Source organism: Schistocerca americana, chromosome 4 (genome assembly GCF_021461395.2).
Source record: "Schistocerca americana isolate TAMUIC-IGC-003095 chromosome 4, iqSchAmer2.1, whole genome shotgun sequence".
Classification (NCBI taxonomy): domain Eukaryota; kingdom Metazoa; phylum Arthropoda; class Insecta; order Orthoptera; family Acrididae; genus Schistocerca; species Schistocerca americana.
In genome coordinates, this window is record NC_060122.1 from 361144529 (window position 1) to 361160051 (window position 15523).

Consider the following 15523-nt stretch of genomic DNA (forward strand, 5'->3'; position numbering starts at 1 on the left):
GATGCAAAACCTGTCCCATACATCCTCCCACCACCACCTACTCCAGTCCAGTCACAAACATCACGTATCCTATCAAAGGCAGGGCTACATGTAAAACCAGTCATGTGATCTACAAGCTAAGCTGCAACTACTGTGCTCCATTCTATGTAGGCATGGCAACCAACAAGCTGCCTGTCCGCATGAATGGCCACTGACAAACTGTGGACAAAAAGCAAGTGGACCACCCTGTTGCTGAGCAAGCTTTCCCAGCATGACATCCTTCATTCTCATTCCAGCACTACACAGCCTTCATTCCACAATCACACTCAGTATTTTTACATCTTTCTTTTTCTGCTAGCCCCCCCTCTTCCACATCCCCCCTGCCCACCGTCTAACTTCCAGACTGCACATAGCTGCCCTACACCCTGTTTCCACCTCATTCCTGTGTGCTCTCCAGCAGCACTTCACTGCCCCCACCTCTCCCTTACTGTACCTCCCCCTCCCTGCCCTAGTCTCCTCCTTACCCCCACCCGGTCGTCACTCCCATTATGCACTGGCGCTACTGCTCACAGTACCAGAGACTGCAATCATGTGTGTGTGAGTTGTGTGTGTGTGTGTGTGTGTGTGTGTGTGAGTGGCTGTCGTCTATTTTTGATGATGGCATTACTGGCGGAAAGCATATTTGTGACAGTGACTCAGCATCTCCACTATATGGTGAGTGGCAACTTTCCTTTTCATAATATTATTACATTCCAGCCTAGATTTTCCATTGTTTACTTTTTGTGTGTCTCATTTCTTATGATATTCCACATGGCCTTTGATTATTTCGTGCAAATTTCATTATTACATCTACATCCACATCTATACTTTGCAGACCAACATGAAGTGCATGACAAAGGGCGCTCCCGTTGTACTAGTTATTAGGGTTTCTTCCCATTCTGTTCATGTATGGAGTGTTAACTTTGCTTTCATAATCACTTTTTTATGTTTTGCTATATGTTCAATAACTTGGAGTCTTTCCCTATTTTGTAGGCTTATTTAGGTGTTTCAGTGATTTTAGGTGTGACAGTGTTTGAACTGAGATTCTCATACCCTATGCTCTCCACTGTTTTTTGTGTCCTGTTGATAGTTTGATTTTAGTTTTTAGGAAAATACATTTCAAAAAGACAGTTGAATATCACTAAAAACACACTGAGTGATATAAGTTGTTGATTGTAAGTGTACCTGTTTCCGTGTTTCTAAATATTGTAAGGAAGGTTACAGCAGAATGTAAATAATGCAGGAGTAAAGAGGACCACTCAACCAAAAGCAGAATAGTTGAGGAATCAGCAGGCACACACAAAAGACAATGAAAACTTGTTAGTTTTCAGAAAAAAAATAAAAAATTAAATGAATGTACGGCATCGTTGGCTGGGAGTCCCCATCTGGGTTACGTTCGGCTGCCAAATGTGTCATCTTTCATTCGGTGCCACATTGGGTGACTTGCATGGAGGTGATGAGGATGAAAGGATGATGAGGACACCACAACACCCAGTCCCCGAGCGGAGAAAATCTCCAACCCAGCCGGGAATCGAACCCGGGCCCGCTTGCATGGGAGATGAACTTGTACCACCCAGCTAAGCAAGCGGACAGCTTTCAGAAGAAATCCTTTGATAAGCCTTAGTATACACACACACACACACATACACACACACACACACACACACACACACACACACACACACACACACATATATATCTGTGCCGCTACACTGTCGACAGGAGACAGAATATGGCTGGTTGGGTGGTTAGGAAAAGAAAGAAGTGGGAAGCAGGAAGAAGGATTGGAAATGGGTAGCTAGTGCCTTGGAGGGAGAAAGTAAGTGTGGTGGCCAGGAATGCAGGAGGGAGGAGTAGCAGGTGCATGTGCTATGCATGTGATACACAGGGGCTGGTGGTGAGGTGCAATGCATAAAGAAGATGGCATGGGTTGGGAGCAAACCTACTAACCACCAGCAATACCTCCACTTCGACAGCTGCCACCTGTTTCATACCAAGAAGTCCCTTCTGTACAGCCTAGCCACTCATGGTCATCGCATCTGCAGTGACGGGCAGCCCCTCTCTAAATATACTGAGGGTCTCACTGAAGCCTTCACTGACCTTAATTAAGGAGACAGGAGAAGGATGATGAGGACACCACAACACCCAGTCCCCGAGCGGAGAAAATCTCCAACCCAGCCGGGAATCGAACCCGGGCCCGCTTGCATGGGAGGTGAACTTGTTACCACCCAGCTAAGCATCTGGAGCCTTCACTGACCTTGTAAAAAAACAAATCTCCCGTGCCTTATATTTCCAGTCTCCCACCCCTTCCTAAAGTCCCGACCTTATAATCCTACCTGCAGACAAAGGCTCAAGGTCTGGTGTCACCCAGAGAATGTTCACCCACTCCCCCACCCCCACCCCCCCCCCCCACCCCCCCTGCCGGTCACATAAAGCACCAGGTGACCAGACTATCAGAGATCTGAAGTGGCGCAAGCGGGTAAGCGAGGCGAGGCGAGGACAGCCCCAGTCACTCAGAGTGGCGCAGCGACGGCGACAGATGTGCCGAAACTGCAACTGCGCGCACATGCCAATTAAAATAGTTCTGAACCACAAGGATTACATGGCAGAAGGACTCCATCAGTTGTCAGATACTTCCACCTACAAACCATGCCACAGTGATCCCATTCCAGCAATCCAGCAGGAGCTCCAGTCACTACTCAAATCCTTAGCCCCATCCCAGAACCTCTCCCCAGAGTCCATCTCTCTACTTACCCCTACCATTCCCCGCACTCCCTCTTTCTACATGCTTCCTAAAGTCCATAAACCCAACCACCCAGGATGCCCCATTGTGGCTGGTTATTGTGCCCCCACTGAGAGAATCTCTGCTCTCGTAGACCAACACCTTCAACCTATTACGCGGAACCTACCCTCCTATATAAAAGATACCAACCATTACCTTGACTGACTCTCCACTGTTCCTTTCCCTTTACCACACGGTGCCCTGCTTGTCGCCAGCTCCCTGTACACTAACATTCATAATGCCCATGGCCTTACTGCTATTCAACACTACCTTTCCAGATGCCCTATGGATTCCAAACCAACAACCTTCTTCCTAGTCTCCATTACCAACTATATCCTCACCCACAATTACTTCTCCTTTGAAGGCATTACCTACAAACAAATCCACTGTACGGCAATGGGCACCCGCATGGCACCATCCTATGCTAACCTATTCATGGGCCATCTAGAGGAATCCTTCCTAAAAACCCAGAATCCTAAACCCCTCACATGGTTCAGATTCATTGATGACATCTTTGCTATCTGGATTGAAGGTGAGGACACCTTATTCACATTCCTCCAAAAGCTCAACTACTTCTCTCCCATTTGCCTCACCTGTTCCTACTTGACCCAACAAGCCACCTTCTTAGATGTTGACCTCCACCTCAGAGATGGCTACATCAGTACTTCCGTCCATATCAAACCTACGAATCACAAGCAATACCTCCACTTCGACGCTGCCATCTGTTTCATACCAAGAAGTCCCTTCCGTACAGCCTAGCCACCCGTGGTCGTCACATCTGCAGTGATGAGCAGTCCCTCTCTAAATATACTGAGGGTCTCACTGATGCCTTCACTGAATGTAATTATCGTCCCATCCTTGCACAAAAACAAATCTCCCGTGCCTTATCTTTCCAGTCTCCCACCACCACCCAAAGTCGCACAGTCCGGCCACAGAGGAGCATTCCCCTCGTAACTCAGTACCATCCAGGACTGGAGCAACTGAATTACATTCTCTGGCAGGGTTTCGATTACCTCTCATCGTGCCCTGAAATGAGAAATGTCCTACCCACTATCCTTCCCACCCCTCCTACCATGGTATTCCTTCGTCCACCGAACCTACACAATATCCTTACACAACGCCTGCTCCCAATCCATTACCTCATGGTTCATACCCCTGTAATAGACCTAGATGCAAGACCTGTCCCATACATCTTCCTACCACCATCTAAACTGCAAGACTTCACTGCCCGCCACTCCCACCATACTATCCCTCCCCCTCCCCGCCCCAGCCTCCTCCTTACCCCCACCCATTCGCCACTCCCATCATGCATTGGTGCTGCTGCTTGTAGTGTAGTTTCAGCTCTCTGAGACAGCAGACGTGTGTGCAAGTTGCGCTTGCGTGAGCGTGTGTGTGCGTGTGTGTGTAAGTGTGTCTACTGCTGACAAAGGCCTTAATGGCTGAAAGCTATGATTGTGTGAATCTTTTTATTGTGCCTATCGTGACTCAGCATCTCCGCAATATGGTGAGTAGCTACTTTCCTTCTTTCGTATTGTTACATTCCTCTTTCCTTCTTTCGTATTGTTACATTCCTGTATTTTCCATTATTTGAACCATCAGTTTAATAATAAGTCACAGTTGTAAAATACTGACGGGTCCTATGCCATATGATACAAGACAGATTGAAGAAAGTCAAACCTACATTTAGCTATTGTATATTTAGAGAAAGCTTCTGACATTGTCTTCTGGACTAGACTCTTTGAAGTTTTGAAATGAGCTGGGCTAAAGTACAGGGACCAAAAGATCAGTTATAACTTGTACAGAAGCGAGACTGCAGTTGTAAAGAGTTAGACATGAAAGACAAGAAGTAATGTTGGAGGGAGTGAGACAAGGTTGTAGTCTATCCCCAGCGTTATTATTAATATGTACATTGAGCAAGCACTGAAGGAAACCAAGGAGAAATTTGGAAAGGGAATTATAGTTCAGGAAGATAGATAGTTTCTTCAAAAGAGGTTATGAGATGAATATCAACAAAAGTAAAATGAGGGTAATGGAATGTAGTCAAATCAGATCATGTGATGCTGAGGAAATGAGTTCAGGCAATGAGGCACAAAAAGTAGCAGATGAGTCTTGCTATTTAGGCAGCAAAATAACTGATGATGGTGGAAGTGGAGAGGATATAAAAGGCTGATTGGATTTAGCAAGAGAAAAATTTCTGAAAAGAAGGAATTGTTTACATTTAATTCACTGAAGTGCCAAAGAAACTGGTATTGGCATGTGTATTCAAGTACAGAGATATGTAAACAGGCAGATAGGGCACTGTGGTTGGAAATGTGTATATGAGATAACAAGTGTCTGGTGCAGTTGTTAGATTGGTTACTGCTGCTACAATGGCAAGTTGTCAAGATCTAAGTGAGTTTGAACATGGTTTTATAGTGAGTGCATGAGCGATGGGACACAGCATATCCAAGGTAGTGATGAAGTGGGGATTTTCCCACACAACCATTTCATGAGTGCAACGTGAATATCAGGAATCTGGTAAAGCATTAAATCTCCGACATCGCTGTGGCTGGAAAAAGATTGTGCAAGAACAGGACCGACGACGACTAAAGAGAAACGTTCAACATCACAGAAGTGCAACCCTTCCAAAATTGCTGGAGATTTCAAAACTGGACCATCAGCTCGTGTCAGCATTTGAACCATTCAACAAAACATCATCAATATGGGCTTGTGAACCCTTGATGACTGCACAAAACAAAGCTTTACTCCTTGCCTGGGCGCTCCAGCAGGACAATGTGCATCCCAAACGTCCGAAATTACTACGGAGTGGCTCCAGGAACACTCTTCTGAATTTAAACATTTCTGCTGGCCACCAAAGTCCCCAGACGTGAACATTATTGAGCATATCTGGGATGCCTTGCAATGTGCTGTTTAGAAGAGATCTCCATCCCTCATACTCTTACGGATTTATGGACAGTCCTGCAGGATTCATGGTGCCAGTTCCCTCCAGCACTACTGCAGACATTAGTCGAGTCCACGCCACATCGTGTTACAGCACTGCTGCGTGCTCGCAGGGCCCTACATGATATTAGGCAAGTGTACCAGTTTCTTTGGCTCTTCAGTGTATAAATTTAAGTATTAGTAGTTGTATGGAGTATAGCCTTGTATGGAACAGAAAAGTGGATGATAAGCAATTCAGAAAGAAGAATAGAAGCTTTTGAAATGTGGTACTGTTGAAGAATGTTGAAGATTAGATAGGTGGATCAAATTAATAATGAGGAGGTACTCAATTGGATTAAGAAAGAAAGAAGTAAATGACTCAACTTGATTAACAGAAGGGATTGTTTGATAGGACACAACACAAGAAATTAAGAAATTGTCAATTTCGTGATGGAGGGAAGTGCAGGGTAAAAATTTTAGAGCAAAACCTTGGTGTGGATGCAGTAAGCAGGTCCAACATTGACTTGCGCTATATCATAGTGTACCTTTTGTACAACATTTTTTTATGGACCAATAAAATTTTATACAAATTACAGTTTTCTGTCTTGTTAATGGAAATCTTAGGCTTATAATTGACAGTTGAGTTTGCACCTGTCTCTCTTACCATAATTTCATAGTTTGCTGTATAAGTAAGAAAAGAGCTGTGCTGGAACCGTGTATTCAGCTGGCATAATACAGCTGTGCAGATTTGTACATATCTGTCTGTGTACTGTAGCCTGAAAAGGATTCTTATATGTAGTAATGAGAACTCCATCAGTTGTATTTACTGATTTTATGTATATGCAGCTGTTTTTGGTGTTACAATATGCTTTCTTCAGGCCTCTTTACGACTGTGGGCGATTACAGTGATATCAGCAAGAATTGCCATCCTTTCTGTAGAAGGTCCAAAAAACATTTGTGTCTGCCAAACTTATTGGATGGCATACGGCCACAGCATATCATCTCAACTGCCACCATACCCACCACAGATGATACGATGTTTTGTGGGCAGTGATGTTTCCTGGGTCTTCTGCAAAAAATGTGGTGATCATTCCCAGTAACAACATGATCATCTAGAGTCACAGAGGGGCCAAAAGATGGTGTATCGTAAAACCAATACCAGTTGTGTATAAATAAAACCAATAAATGCAGTTGATGGTGTTGTTGTTCCTACATATAAAATACAGTAACAATTGTTTTGCCAATACCCATCAGAAAGATGGATGTAGAGAGAGTGAAAAAAGATATGACCAAAAGTTTGCGAAGTTCTCAGTATTTTTTATGTGCCTTTTGACATCTCATTGCTTCTACTGTTTGGTGAGTTGTTTCCTTTAACCTTAAAATATTCATTGAATACTATGTAAGATTTATGCTCCGCACACATAACGTCACCATTCTGCTACCTTAATTACTTTTACTTCATGTAATATTTATATGTTTCTTTTTTTTAGAGTGTAATGCTTCTGTTGCAACTGTTGCCCAATCTGCATGCAGTTGTCTGCATATTAAAAATCTAGAATACTATTTCCCATGTTTTGGTCTGAAATTAAAAAGCTGGTGACATGTACCTTATGGGACAAACAACAAATATCTGATTCTGGATTTAAGTGACTCCAAGATACAGCTTTGTGTTACATGTACTTGTATCTTTCAAGCTTGATAGAATGATTTGCCTTAACCCTTTCATTAGTTATGATTATTTCAGTTTTTTCTTGAGAGTATCCCAAAGAGCATGATTTTGATGTTTCATATGTTTCTCATTCAGCTTGCAAGTGACACTTCTTCAGAGGAAGATATAGTTGCAAGTTTGACATGCACAGCTAACATCAATGAGTGACTATTCCTTGTATAACTAACAGGAGAATAAAATGGCGTTGTTCAAAGAGTGGTCACAATTAAACTGTAATGAGCGTATTCCACCTATAGGTATCGCTGGCACTGTACCACAGTCATACAAATGGCCCAAAGTATGGTAATTAACATTTTCCCTTCTGCCCCACAAACATTGGTTATAAAACTTTTTCTTTATTTCATTTCATTTGCAAACACGAGATATCTGAATAAATCACACTCACTCCATATATATCATTATAAAGTGCATGGCAGAGGATAGGTCCAAAGCATGCTCATAGATGTTGACCTCAAGATATTAAGCTAATTTTTTTAAATGCCTGATAACTCACAATTTGTGGCATTGCTGATCCATTCTCATGAGAGAAAAAATGGTCAGCGACCATGCATTTTACATTTCTTCCTATTAGCCTGATGCCCTCCACAGATCCAGCATGTTGTGGATTCCACACAGTATTTGAATATATTCACACTCATGAAAAACTAAATGAGTGACAGATACTGTTTTGGGCAAAGAGTGTTGCAGATGGAGTAGTTCAGCATGTTGCATGACAATCAAGTGTAGTAGAGGTAAAATGAACAAATTTAGCTCATTTGACCACAACAATTTAAAGTTTTTCTACATAAATGTTATGTGTAATAAAACATCATCTGGAAGTCACAGAAATTGAACATATGAATGTAGATGGATACACGTTATTATCACAATATTGTAGAGGTAAAAGACAGAGCTGCAGAATGAATGTAGTTATAGTTGATACAGCTACTAGTAAAATTAAATACTGCAGCTCCCAAGAAACTAGTGATATTAAAGAAATTGTGTTTAAGGTCTTCGATCAAACTATCAAAAGCTTAATAAGTAAAAAAAACTTCTCATTTCCTTTCAGGTTAATGAACAGGGCAGTGAAGTGTTGATGGAGAACACACAGGGATGAGGTGGAAAGAGAGTGTAGGGCAGTAGGGCAGCTATGTGCTGTCTGGAGGTTAGACGGAGGGCAGAGGAGAGGGGGGGGAAGAGGAGGGGGGGGGGGGGAGTAGCGGAAAAAGAGAAAAATAAAAAGATTGGGTGTGAAGGAGAAATGACAGCTGTGTAGTGCTGGAATGGGGACAGAGAAGGAGCTGGATGGGTGAGGACGATGTAAGTTGAGGCCAGGAGGGTTACGGGAGCATAGGATGTATTGCAGGGAAAGTTCCCACCTGCATATATTGCAGGGAAAGTACCCACCCGCACAATTCAGAAAAGCTGGTGTTGGTGGGAAAGATCCATAATGCACAGGCTGTGAAGCAGTCATTGAAATGAAAGATATCATGATTGGCAGTGTGTTCAGCAACAGGGTGGTCCACTTGATTCTTGGCCACAGTGTGTCAGTGACCACTCATGCGGACAGAAAGCTTGTTGGTTGTCATGCCTACATAGAATACAGCACAGTGGTTGCAGCTTAGCTTGTAAGTCACATGACTGGTTTCACAGGTAGCCTTGCGTTTGATGGGATAGGTGATGTTAGTGACCAGACTGATGTTAGTGACCAGACTGGAGTAGGTGGTGGCGGGCGGACGTATGGGACAGGTCTTGCATCTAGGTCTCACATTAATATGAGCCATGAGGTAAGGGGATGGGAGCAGGGGTTGTGTAAGGATGGACGGGTATATTGTGGAGGTTTGGTGGACGGCAGAATACCACTGTGGGAGGCGTGGGAAAGATAGTGGGCAGGAAATTTCTCTTTTCAGGGCACGACGAGAGGTAATCGAATTCTTGCCAGAGAATGTAATTCAGTTGCCCCAGTTGTGGGTGATACTGAGTTACAAGGGGAACTTTGTGGCTGGACAGTGGGACTTTGGGAGGTGGTGGGAGACTGGAAAGATAAGGCACGGGAGATTTGTTTTTGTACAAGGTTGGGAGGATAATTACGGTCAGTGAAGGCTTTAGTGAGATCCTCGGTATATTTCAAGAGGGACTGCTGGTCATTGCAGATGCAATGACTATAGGTGGCTAGGCTGTATGGAAGGGCCTTGTTGGTATTGAATGGGTGGCAGCTGTTGTAGTGGAGGTATTACTTGTGGTTAGTAGGTTTGATATGATCAGATGTATTGATGTAGCCATCTTTGAGGTGGAGGTCAATATCTAGGAAGGTGGCTTGTTGTGTTGAGTAGGACCAGGTGAAGCAAAGGGTGAGAAGTTTTTGAGGTTCTGGAGGAATGTGGATAGGGTATCCTCACCTTCGATCCAGTGAGCAAAGATTTCATCAGTGAATCTGAACCAGGTGAGGGGTTTAGGATTCTGGGTTTTTACGAAGGATTCCTGTAGATGGCCCATAAATAGGACACTGCCATGCGGGTGCCCATAGCCGTACCTCGGATTTGCTTGTAGGCAATGCCTTCAAAGGAGAAGTAATTGTGGGTGAGAATATTATTTGGTCATGGCGACTAGGAAGGATGTTGTTGGTTTGGAATACATCGGGTATTGGGAAAGGTAGTGTTCAATAATGGTAAGGCCATGCGCAATAGGAATGTTGGTGTACAGGGAGGTGACATTAATAGTGATGAACAGGGCACCGTGTGGTAAAGGGACAGGAACTGTGGAGAGTCAGTGGAGGAAATGGTTGGTATCTTTTATATAGGAGGGTAGGTTCCAGGTAGTAGTTTGAAGGTGTTGGCTTATGAGAGCAGAGATTCTCTCAGTGGGGGCACAGTAACCAGCCACTATGGGGTATCCTGGGTGGTTAGGTTTATGGACTTTAGGAAGCATGTAGAAGGTAGGAGTGTGGGGAGTGGTACGGATGAGTAGAGAGATGGACCCCAGGAAGAGGTTCTGGGATGGGCTTAAGGATTTGAGTAGTGACTAAAGATCTTGATGGATTTCTGGGATGGGGCCACTGTGGCAAGGTTTGTTGGTGGAAATATCTGACAGCTAGCAGAGTCCTTCTGCCAGGTAATCCTTGCAGTTCAAAACAACAGTGGTGGAGACTTTCTCTGCAGGTAGGATTATAATGTCGAGATCAGTTTTTAGACAGTGGACTGCTGTTCTTTCTGTGGATGTAAGGTTAGTTTGCATTTGAGGCCTTAATGGCCAAAAGCTTTAATTGTGACTGTCTGCGATTCAGCATTTCTGCTATATGGTGAGTTGCAACCTTCCTTTCCATAACATTGGTAACAAGCTTAATATCATACCATTGTAGAATAAATGAAAATAAAGAGTGAGTGAAGTTCCAGGCCTTTCGATTGATGAATATTGTGTTGAGCGAGTTTTTGAATACTGTGTCACAATAGTGAATCTGAAAACACACAAGCATATAGCACTGACAGTTTACAGACCTTGAGCAGGAAGTATCTTAAGCTTCATAAAGCAGCTAGAAACAACTGGAATAAGGTCTATGGAACTTACATTGATTGTGAGATACAGGGTGTTCAAAAAGTCTCTCCGCAGTGCCGTATGATTGTTAGCCGCGCATGCCGTTTGATTGCTCGCCTGCCTGGGTTACTTCCCTTCAAGTGGACTCTCCCAACGATCCACTGTTTCGTTTATCTCAGCCAGCATCAGTAGTATCATTGGTGTGTGTTGTTACATGTTGTCGTGAACATTTAAATTTAGTTCCATTGTTTGTTTGTTTCGTTTTTGTCACTGTTAAAGTGCTAACCATTGGAACGTGTGTTTTTATTTGAACAAGTGTTTAAAGCTGGTGGTAAATACACAGTTTCATTTTGTCAAACATTTAATTCAGTTTTCCTGGAGACAACACTCCCACGTCGCGATACTGTGCAAGATTTGAATAACAAATTTCAAAGTACGGGTTCTGTGACAGATGCACTGAGAAGTGGTCATCCTAGTGTTTTGTCTGAGGATAAACTACTCAATATTTCCGATAAAATGTCTATGAGTCAGAGCAAGTCAGTAAGAAAACTCACCCAGGAAACCAATGTTAGTGTCAGAATGGCCCACACAGCTGTAAAGCCAAGTTTACACGACAACACTAGGTTGCAGGGGATTGTGCTGCCGGCCAGTGTGCATGCAAGCCGCACGTTTGCGCAACTCGTTGGTGAAACTAAACACTCTCAGCATGTTCCAACTTTGACGACACTAGTTGCATGAGTTTTGAGGTTATGTGTCTTCTTAGAGTGTAGACAAGCTGAAATATGAAGTGGGCAACAGAGAATAATGTTCGCATTTTGGATATCGTATGCTTTGCATAGATGCTTTTGGGATTTCAGTGATGCTGATTACAAAAATAAGCAACATATTGCTGCCGCTAAGACCGCCATGTGCAATTATAACATAGATGGTTTGACAGTATCTGAGCTGCAGGGCAAAATTTATTGAGTTAGGACCACAGATACCACTGAATTAAGAAAAATACAAGCAAATATAATTCTAGCTGTGGCAATGCTCTCGTCTGCAAGACTAAAATCCCATCGTTCAAGTTGGCCAACTCTTTGTTAAGAAATATTGTTGACTGGAGGGAAGGCTATACAAATTCATGAAGCTGTATTCTTTATTCAGTATTCATCTATTTCAAAAGTCACTGCAGTGCTCCCCATTCACATATGTTGTTGTTGTTGTTGTTGTTGCTGCTGTGGTCTTCAGTCCTGATACTGGTTTGATGCAGCTCCCCATGCTACTCTATCCTGTGCAAGCTTCTTCATCTCCCAGTAACTACTGCAACCTACATCCTTCTGAATCTGCTTAGTGTATTCATCTCTTGGTCTCCCTCTATGATTTTTACCCTCCACGCTGCCCTCCAATACTAAATTGGTTATCCCTTGATGCCTCAGCACATGTCCTACCAACCGATCCCTTCTTCTGGTCAAGTTGTGCCACAAACTTCTCTTCTCCCCAATCCTATTCAATACCTCCTCATTAGTTATGTGATCTACCCATCTAATCTTCAGCATTCTTCTGTAGCACCACATTTCAAAAGCTTCTATTCTCTTCTTGTCCAAACTATTTATCGTCCATGTTTCACTTCCATACATGGCTACACTCCATCCATACAAATACTCTCAGAAACGACTTCCTGACACTTAAATCTATACTCGATGTTCTTCAGAAATGCTTTCCTTGCCATTGCCAGTCTACATTTTATATCCTCTCTACTTCGACCATCATCAGTTATTTTGCTCCCCAAATAGCAAAACTCCTTTAATACTTTAAGTGTCTCATTTCCTAATCTAATTCTCTCAGCGTCACCCGACTTAATTCGACTACATTCCATTATCCTCGTTTTGCTTTTATTGATGTTCATCTTATATCCTCCTTTCAAGACACAATCCATTCCGTTCAACTGCTCTTCCAAGTCCTTTGCTGTCTCTGGCAGAATTATAATGTCATCGGCGAACCCCAAAGTTTTTATTTCTTCTCCATGGATTTTAATACCTATGTTTCCTTCACTGCTTGCTCAATATACAGATTGAATAACATCGGGGATAGGCTACAACCCTGTCTCACTCCCTTCCCAACCACTGCTTCCCTTTCATGCCCCTCGACTCTTATAACTGCCATCTGGTTTCTGTACAAATTGTAAATAGCCTTTCACTCCCTGTATTTTACCCTTGCTGCCTTCAGAATTTGAAAGAGATTATTCCAGTCAACATTGTCAAAAGCTTTCTCTAGGTCTACAAATGCTAGAAACATAGGTTTGTCTTTCCTTAATCTTTCTTCTAAGATAAGTCATAGGGTCAGTATTGCCTTATGTGTTCCAATATTTCTGCAGAATCCAAACTGATCTTCCCCAAGGTCAGCTTCTACCAGTTTTTGCATTCATATGTAAAGAATTCGTGTTAGTATTTTGCAGCTGTGACTTATTAAACTGATAGTTCGGTAATTTTCGCATCTGTCAACACCTGCTTTCTTTGGGATTGGAATTATTATATTCTTCTTGAAGTCTGAGGGTATTTCGCCTGTCTCAAATATCTTGCTCACCAGATGGTAGAGTTTTGTCAGGACTGGCTCTCCCAAGGCTGTCAGTAGTTCTAATGGAATGTTGCCTACTCCCGGGGCCTTGTTTCGATTCAGGTCTTTCAGTGCTCTGTCAAACTCTTCACGCGGTATCATATCTCCCCTTTCATCTTCATCTACATCTTCTTCCATTTCCATAATATTGTCCTCAAGTATATCGCCCTTGTGTAGACGCTCTGTATACTCCTGCCACCTTTCTGCTTTCCCTTCTTTGCTTAGGACTGGGTTTCCATCTGAGCTCTTGATATTCATACAAGTGGTTCTCTTTTCTCCAAAGGTCTCTTTAATTTTCCTGTAGGCAGTATCTATCTCACCCCTGGTGAGATAAGCCTCTACATCCTTAAATTTGTCCTCTAGCCGTGCCTGCTTAGCCATTTTGCACTTCCTGTCGATCTCATTTTTGAGACGTTTGTATTCCTTTTTGCCTGCTTCATTTACTGCATTTTTATATTTTCTCCTTTCATCAGTTAAGTTCAATATTTCTTCTGTCATCCAAGGATTTTTAGTAGCCCTCGTCTTTTTACCTACTTTATCCTCTGCTGCCTGCAATAGTTCATCTCTCAAAGCTACCCATTCTTCTTCTACTGTATTTCTTTCCCCCATTCATGTCAGTTGTTCCCTCATGCTCTCCCTGAAACTGTGTACAACTTTCTGGTTTAGTCAGTTTATCCACGTCCCATCTCCTTTCTTCAGTTTTAATCTACAGTTCATAACCAATAGATTGAGGTCAGAGTCCACTTCTGCCCCTGGAAATGTCTTACAGTTTAAAACCTGGTTCCTAAATCTCTGTCTTACCATTATATAATCTATCTGAAACCTGTCAGTATCTCCAGGCTTCTTCTATGTATACAACCTTCTTTTATGATTCTTGAACCATGTGTTAGCTATGATTAAGTTGTGCTCTGTGCAAAATTCTATCAGGCGGCTTCCTCTTTCATTTCTTCCCCCAATCCATATTCACCTACTACGTTTCCTTCTCTCCCTTTTCCTACTACCGAATTCCAGTCACCCATGACTATTAAATGTTCGTCGCCCTTCACTATCTGAATAATTTCTTTTATTTCATCATACATTTCTTCAATTTCTTCGTCATCTGCAGAGCTAATTCGCATATAAACTTGTACTACTGTAGTAGGCGTGGGCTTCATGTCTATCTTGGCCACAATAATGCGTTCACTGTGCTGTTTGTAGTAACTTACCTGCACTCCTATTTTTTTATTCATTATTAAACCTACTCCTGCATTACCCCTATTTGATTTTATATTTATAACCCTGTATTCGCCTGACCAAAAGTCTTGTTCCTCCTGCCACCGATCTTCACTATTCCCACTATATCTAACTTTAACCTATCCATTTCCCTTTTTAAATTTTCTAACCTACCTGCCCGATTAAGGGATCTGACATTCCACACTCCGATCTGTAGAACGCCAGTTTTCTTTGTCCTGATAACGATGTCCTCTTGAGTAGCCCCCGCCCGGATATCCGAATGGGGGACTATTTTAGCTCTGGATATTTTACCCAAGAGGATGCCATCATCAGTTAACCATACAGTAAAGCTGCATGCCCTCGGCAAAAATTAACGGCTGTAGTTTCCCCTTGCTTTCAGCCGTTTTCAGTACCAGCACAGCAAAGCCGTTTTGGTTAGTGTTACAAGGCCAGATCAGTCAATCATCCAGACTGTTGTTCCTGCAACTACTGAAAAGGCTGGTGCCCCTCTTCAGGAACCACACGTTTGTCTGGCCTCTCAACAGATACCCCTCTGTTGCGGTTGCACCTACGGTACGGCTATCTGTATCGCTGAGGCACGCAAGCCTCCCCACCAACGGCAAAGTCCATGGTTCATGTGGGGGTCAGGAGAGGCTTTTTGAACACCCCCATAGTACTGACCAAGAGCATCTAGAGTTGTGTGTCCAGCCCTGGATTATTTTTGACAGTAAAATTCCCTATGAGGATTGAAGGACATA